General features: G+C 43.8%; 1 pseudogene; it reads left to right on the top strand.

Moving 5' to 3' along the window:
• The first annotated feature begins 1,220 nt into the window (after window positions 1–1,220).
• Window positions 1,221–8,117, top strand: LOC127689729 (transcription factor BTF3-like; annotated as a pseudogene).
• The last annotated feature ends 251 nt before the right edge of the window (window positions 8,118–8,368 follow it).

The raw sequence follows: 8,368 nt of genomic DNA, 5'->3' as shown, positions 1-8,368 counted from the left end.
TGACTTCATCACAGTTAAGTTTGCTGCCTTTCCCTCATTCCCACTCCCATTCCTTCTTCTCTCCCTCCTTTCTCTACCTTAAAAAATAAACCTTAGCAGTTAGGCGTTACAAATGCAGAGCAACTAAATAGAAGAGTGGGCAAGCAGCTTCCCTTATTTTAGAGCTTGACAAGATGTGTTAGCGTTTACATTTTGGGCTCTGTGGGATGCCAGGCGCTCAGAGCAGGGGTGGCACCTATCTTTATGGAGCTGGCTGCACAGGCTTCCTATCGGAATGAAATCATCCTTTGTTTCTAATTTTTTTTAAAAAAATTATTTAGAGTTTGTCAAGGTCTTCAAAATTTCCCTAAGGAGGCAATGGTCCCCTGGCTTCCTTCGGCGAATCTGGGCAGCCCACTGCAGAGCCAGACGCTGGCTGCCGACTGCAGAGGGACCCTTGTGTGTGAGCGGATGTGCTCTCAGGTTTCACAGTGTGCCTGTCATTCAAGAGCTCATCGCAGCCTTTCCCCCAGGCTCTCCCGGGACCCGGCAGTGGGAGAGCATGTGTCCCATTGTCCCATGCCACGTGTCATCACTATCAGAGGGGTCTGACATGACCATTTTTGTGAGCCAGTAGCAACCTTGCTTCCCTGTGGGATCGTGTGGAGTGGCATTAAAAAAAAAAAGTACTGAGATCCAGCCCAAGATTTTGATTTAATGGAAGGATGGCACAGACTGGATATCGATCTTTTAAGATTTCTTGTATGGTTCTAATGCGAAACTGAGTTTGAGTGATGTGTGGGTGGAGAGGAGGGGGCGGCTTGATACTGTTGTGGGAGTTAAAATGCAGGTAAGTTTTACATGGGAGTATTTTAAAAGGGCTCACATGCCAGATCCACACATTCAAGAAGTTTCTCACTCTGTAATTGTCATCAGGACCTACTGCTGTCCTCTTGGACCAAACTCTATGCCTTAGGTTAGAGATGAGCTTTGGCAACCAAGAAGTGAGAGGGTCGAGGTTTCTCCACATTATTAGTTTGGCTCTAGCACTAAGAATGACTATGAGATGATGAGCCTGCTTTTTCTACTCCATTCTCCATCCAGCTCTAGAATTATCTTTAAAAATGCAAGTCAGGAGCCGTCATCTTTGATTCTGCATGTGTGTGCGCCTCATCTCTGCTGATCAGCTGGAGACCCCCCTGAGCCTCATCCCCCATGCGGCCCATTTCTACTCCGGTAAGATGAAAGGAATTATCATGAACCAGGGAAACCTCCCTAAACTTCAGGCACAAGTTCGCACTGATGAGAAAGCAACTGCTCATAGAAAGAAGGCGGTTCACAAGACAGCCGCAGCAGATGATAAAAGACTGTAGTTCTCCTTGAGGAAGTGAGGGGTAAACAATATCTCTGGTATTGACAAGGTGAACATTTTTACATGGAGCAACGATCCATTTTAACAGCTCTAAAGTTCAGGCGTCTTTGGCAGCAGACACACCATTACAGGCCACGCTGAGACAAAGAAGTGGACAGAAAAGCTTCGCGGCAGCCTCAACCAGCTTGGTGCAGACAGTCTGACTAGTGTAAGGAGACTGGCTGAAGCTCTGCATAAACAATCTGTGGATGGAAAAGCACCTCTTGCTTCTGGAGAGAATGACCGGATGAAGTTCCAGATCTGCTGGAGAATTTTGATGATGCTTCTAAGAACAAGGCAAATGGTGTTGAGGTAACTTCTGGAGAAGGTGACACTTGCAGAAGTTTCAGGAGCTGCTGGCTTATATCATGACTGCTTTTTAAATTTAGTTGTTGTTGTTGTTTATGGATCTGATAAAATCTAGATCTCGGGCTGGTGAGATGGCTCAGTGGTTAAGAGCACTGACCACTCTTCCAAAGGTCCTGAGTTCAAATCCCAGCAACCACATGGTAGCTCACAACCATCCATAGTGAGATTTGGCGTCCTCTTTGGTGTCTGAAGACAGCTACAGTGTACTTACATATAATAAATATGTAAATCTTTAAAAAAATCTAGATCTCTAATACTTTAAACCCAAGCCCCTGGACAATGAAGCTCTTTTCAGTTTTCGCTTATACCTAATTCATTCTTTGTGGTAAATTAGGCTGAAGAAGCCTGGGAATAAAGTTTGGGAAAGGTTAATACAATTCTTTGCCTAGTTAAAAAACAAATGCAAGTCAGGTTCCATTGCTCCCTCCCTTAAGCACCCCAGTCATTTCCCATGAGAATGTGGGGCAAATTCTTTCTTCTTCTTTTTTTTTTTTTTAGGGTACTAGAGGCCAGGTCCAGAGTCTCGTGCATGCTAGACAAGTCATATACCACAAGATATCATCCCAGCTCCTTAGGTTTTAACTTGCTATGTAGACTACGTTGGCTCCAAACTTACAGAGATCCATCTGCCATGGCTACCAGAGGGCTGGAATTAAAGGCGTGAGCTCCCATGCCTGGCTAAATTTTAAACCCATCAATGTCTTTGGCTTCCACGCCCATCCAGTGAGATGGTATCTTCCCCTCAAGCTGACTTCCTCTGCTGCTCTTCATTGCAAAGCACAACAAAAGAATGCAGGCATCCCTTTGATTCCCTCAGCTCACTAGATATAATTCCCCTCCTCAGGATCTTTGAATTCCTCATTGTCTTTGATTGGAGAATTCATTCCCTCAAATATCACCATGTCCTTTTTTTTAAAAGATTGATGTATTCATTATGTATACAGCGTTCTGCCTGCATATGCACCTGGAGGCCAGAAGAGGGCACCACATCTCATTATAAATGGTTGTGAGCCACAATGTGGTTGCTGGGAATTGAACCCAGACCTCTGGAAGAGCAGACAGTGCTCTTAACCTCTGAGCCATCTCTCCAGCCCCATTGTCCTTCCTCCTATTCTATTCTCAGTTTAAATGTCAAATCTTCAGAGAGCCCTTCCCTTCTCACCCTATCTATTTCACCCACCCTTTCTCATTCCCCTCCACTCCCCCCCCCCATTAATTCACAACACTTACTGTTGTCTGAATGAAGGTGAGCTCCTGGAGTGAGGGGCTCTGGTTGGCCCTGCTCACCTCTATGACCCCAGTAGCTGGAATGGTGACTTCCTGATATCTTCTAGACACACAGTAATCACTGCTGGAAGTTACTGAGGAGAAAAATCAGAAGGGAGAGGAAGGAACAAACCCATCATAATCTCTGTGCATTCCTAGAATTCCAAGTATGCCCTCAGTATCCGGCATATGTGGTCCCCTTGTTTCAGAATCAGTAGGGTCTAGGCGAGAATGAAAAGCAAGCCAGTGTATCCACAGTCTTAATTGCTCCTCTCCTAATGCTAATACCCAGCAATTTTAGTGGCAATTTGAACTGCAGCCTTTATGAGTAGGAGCCAGGATCTCAATGAGAACCAGGGGAAGCAGTAATCATCAGCAAGCTTTAGTCAAATTTAAATATAGACCTGGCAGCAGAAAGCAAACCCAGCAACGAAGCATGGAGATATTGCAGTAGCACATCAGGTTGGCTATTGGCTTCTATATGTCCAAAATGTATGTAAGCCTTCTGAAATGAGAACTGAGGGTGAGCAGACACCTTTATGTTACACGAATACATGATAATGGTTCTTATTTATCTGATACATCAATGCATGCCAGTACTCAGCTGGCTTTCTAATAGAGTATCTGAGATCCAACTCCATAGGGATGGAGTTGGAAAAACAATCCATTCAACTCAAGTGGCACAAATCAAGAGAAGAGTCTGTGGTCTCCCCCAGGCAGTGTTCACAGACATACAGACAGATTAGAAGCATCGATAAAAGAAGTTTGTCAATGAAAGAGTCCAAAGACTACAGAAGCACAGCACTGGCTGTAAATTTAGTACCTTTGTGTGTCTATCTTGCTCCCTTCCTACAGTTTGTGGTTAACTACGAAATTGACACCAGGGTAGAAGAAAAGGCAAGCTTGCTTAGTGTTGTGCCAAAAAGCACAATACTAATGTGGTGCTGGTAGCAACAGCTCTCTTCTGTAAGGTGATGGGTTTGGTCTCCATTTTGGAAGCAGTCCTGTGTGGTTAGTGTGAGACACTATGCATGCAATATCTAACCGTATACATAAGGGCAGTCCTGATTGGTCGATGTTGGAGTCTATGAAAGAGACTGTATCTCATTGGCTGCTCTCAGTTACATCCTTTTCACAGAGCCATGGTTTTCTGTTGGGGTCTACAATCTCATCAGGCCTGCACGTGGACCCACACCCACTCTGGCCTTTTTGCCCACAGCTCTTCTAGACCTCTGGAGTCACTAGAGACTACATACTCCTCTCTGAGTTCAAGCACACGTTGTCACCCGGGTCTTCCATTTGCAAAGCTTTGTATTTAAACTTTCAAAAGTAGACCATGAAGAAGTATTCTAGTTAAATGGCCAGAATACCTGGTACATGTTGGAGTCTACACTTTTTCAAATCCTGGAACTGATGAATATGTAAGTGGTTTAATTTCTCCCCACAGATATATAGTTCTACCTGAGAATCTTCAGTGTCCCACACATACAGATGGTTTAGTCTGTCTTGAGGTATTTTTTTTTTTAATTTACTGCTTTGCCTGGAGAACAGGACAATACTGTACACTAGTTGGGAACAATGGACTCCCAGACTTCCTATATCTGGGGAATCATCTGCCCTAAAATGCCTCACCACCTCCTCAGTCCTCCCTCCTCCTGGAAGAGGGGGTGGAACTGGGAAGGAGCCACATTTTATATTCCATTCGCTCCCTTCTGTTCCTGTCATCTCTGCTTTTGTATTTGCAACCCTCGGTGGAGGGAGCAATTTGTCTCCACGGAGGGTTGCAAATGCACATGGGAGAAGGCTTAATGTGACTTTGGGTGCCCTGGGAAGGACAGCCTGCCAGGCGCAGATGCCACCAGGCTGCTTGCTGTGGATGCCTGCATTAAGCCACTACTTACTGTGCCTTTGGGTTTGCTTGTGATTTAACTTAGTGGAGCAACTTAAAATCTGCATGAAGGAAATGGGAGCATTGAGGGGAGAAGGGAATGAGGGGAGATTTAAGATAAGGCATTGCTCTTCCAAGGGCAACCCGAAGCACAAGCCCAAAGCTTGAGATTCGAAGATAAGGCAGAGGACCAGAAAGGGAGAAAGGGATATGCCTATTGTTAGGTCCCAAGACTATGTGACGTTATCAGAGATAGATCTTTTCTCTCAGGGAGGATCACATCATTTCACCCTCAGGGAGGACTATGTTCTTTTCTCTCAGGGAGGATCACATCCTTTTCTCTCAGGGAAGACAGCATCATTTTCTCTTAGGGAGGACCACCTTCATTAGGAAAAGGACCATATCCTTTTCCCTCAAGAGGGCCACATCCTTTTTCTCAGGGAGGCATCTCTTTTTCAACTTGTCCATTGGGAAGCAGGTGCTGTGTTCTTGGTTGTGGCCAAATGTTTTCACAAGGCAATCACCTTCCACTTGTGGTTGCCATGATGATTCATGAATTGTCAAGTCTTGGAACTAAGTCTCCAGTTCTGATTGCATTCCCTAGCATCTGTCTCTCCTTGATGCCCCAGAGACTCCTGGGTTACAATAGAAGTCTCTCTCTCTCTCTCTCTCTCTCTCTCTCTCTCTCTCTCTCTCTCTCTCTCACCAGGCAAACCTCATTTAACTTATTTTTATTTTAACTTTTAGCTCATTTTCATGCCTCCATGAAGAGCACAGAAGCCCCCTCCACCCCCCATGGAGATGCAATGCTCAGCGGCTCTTGGAGAATTTACCCTTGCATCCTTCCTCAGGTCTCCAGTCTTCTTGCTATTGAAACCCAAGGTGAGATCTCCTTATTTTTGATCATAAATCCTAGTGATCTCACCATTCCCCCACTTCCCCAATCCACACTATGTGTACCCCCATGTCCTCATGTGCTCTCACTAACTGAAATCAACATCTTCACTGAGCATTTACTGTTTCTGATCAGTTATCAGCATTCCTCAAAACTGCTCTATCTTTATCCCCTGGGGAAATAATGTGTCTTACACTTGGGTCCATGCTTGCTGGTCCTCAGAGCCTGGATCCTTCGCTGTTCTTCTAGACTATTCTTGACACCCTATCCATCTACCTCCTTGCTAATTTAACTGTGTAAACTCAACTTCTATAGACATTAATTATTGAAGTTAAGGTTCAGCTTCTTCCTTTTGAACACAAGCTCAGCAAGTCAGAATCCACAGGGACTGTTTTAGGTGACAAACTAGGCATTTAGCTTTTGTCTTTTACAATAAAGACATTTACTTATTTTATCTGCATGAGTGTTTTACTGGCACGCATGTCTGTGTGCCATGTATATATGATATGTTGACACTAGGAAAGGGCATTAGACCCCCTCAAACTGAAGTTGCAGATCGTTGTGAGGTTTCATGGGGCGCTGGGGACCAAGCCTGGCTCTGCTGTAAGCAGGCAATGCTCTTAAGTGCTAAACTTCCTCTCTAGCCCCAGCCATTTCATTTTCTTCCAATTTATTTAATAAATGTTTATTATACGATGAACACTTAATACATCATTGACGCAAAAGATAAAAATGACTGTTACTTTTTAGTGGCTGGTATCAAGAGCTCACAGTGCCGTCAGTGTGCCAGTGTGACAGTTACCATGCATTTGTTCATGAACCCTTTCCAACATCCACAGAGGTGGCTGTTCTTTTCACACCATCTGCATTTTACATGAAGGAAGCCATGGTGTTCCGCACATCACAAAACTAGCAGGGAACAGAGTTAGAGGTGGAGGAATCATCCCGAATCCTCAGCCAATGTTTGGTGCCTTCATTTCAAATACTGGGTTCTGAGGAAACAGAGCTCTCACACATGTTTTTGCTTTGAAAGTGTGGCTGCTATGTTAATTACAGTGATTTAGATTTGAGTATTTGGCAGATATTTGCTTTTTTTTTTTCCCTTCCAGAATGAACAAGGTAAGCCTTTGTCTTAAGGAAAAGTAACTGACAGTTTCTGTTTTCTTTGTTGCCAGTGATGAACAATGTAGCTTTTTATGTGAAAATTAAGACTCCTATCTGCCACTGGCTTGGCTCCTTGGTCATATGCAGGTGGGGATGTTAAACAGCATGACTGAGAGTGGATAATGGTATGCTGTCACCACCTGGAAGACCTTCACATCTCAAGGAATTCACATCTTTCACACATTCAGTCCACGGCACCAGAGGCTCAGCCTGGGCATGTGGCCTGCCCAGTGTTCAGAAGACAGTGTAGACTTTAATGCAATTAAGCACGATGAGCACGATGACACGTCTTTCCCATTACACACACAATTAGCTTGTGAGAACCTGTCATTTGGTGAGTTTTAGGGTAAAATCAAATCAATGTTTAATAATATTTCCAAAAGAAAATAGTAATATATTGGTAAGAGCTCTATTTCCTTCATGTCCATCAACTAGATGATCCATGTAAACAGATTGACTGTAGAAGCAGTTTTGACAATCTAAATGTTTTCTCTTAAGTCAAGCACAAAAGAGATTCACAAAATATACAACATATCACTTTCCTCAGAAAATTTTTTTTGGTGTTGAATATTAAGCTTTTAAAATCATTTAAAAATGTTTTAAACGTTAACATGGAATGTACTTAATTACTATTGTGAGTGAATAAATACATACATTTGAATGATCAATTTGTTCCTAGCTTTGAGCAATGTCAATATTGGTAGATGTAGCCCACATGAATTTTGAGTGTTGTTCTAGCCCTTTCTACCCCCAGGCCAAAGGGTTCTCCCTAGAAGAGGGAATACAGGAGGACCAAGAACAGCGTCGGGCTGTAACTAGAAATTCTGTGTGTTTTGCACCCTGACAGACTGGATGAGTGACACCTTCCTGTTTCACTGATTTTGGGATTCCTCACTCTGAGGTGTTCTGTTCCCCTCAGAAACTTAGATGCTTTTGGTGCGTCAGCCAAACTTACTGAGTGTCTTTACCTTAGCAGAACTTGAGCTGTTTTAGCCCTGGGAATTTTTTAGTCCCATGCTACAGAGGATGAGGACACAGAGCAGAACCCGGGGTTTCCAACATCACATCATTCTGCTGTGATTTATCTGGGCATCTATGCCAATACCAGCCCACTCATTGAGTACAGCTCCTCCAGTGTCTACTAAACAGGCTACCAACTAAAACTTGCTTCAGGTGAAAATGATGATTTAATCCGGGATCAAAGTCTATTTTTATATTAGACCTCTGCTTATTACAGTAAATACCTGTCTGAGAAAACAGTTGCTGTGGGAGCCTCCATTTCTAACTTAGTTTTCCTTCTGTGAACTGCACTCCAGAGTCGGGAGTGCCAAGAGCCTCGTGTACTTCACAACTTCCATCTCTGAAAGCTGCTGGATGTGTATGTCCTTCGGTGGTA

The sequence above is a fragment of the Apodemus sylvaticus genome, chromosome 7, assembly GCF_947179515.1.
Source record: "Apodemus sylvaticus chromosome 7, mApoSyl1.1, whole genome shotgun sequence".
NCBI lineage: Eukaryota > Metazoa > Chordata > Mammalia > Rodentia > Muridae > Apodemus > Apodemus sylvaticus.
Note: the sequence above shows the minus strand (reverse complement) of the source record. Positions and strands in the feature narration are given on the sequence as shown.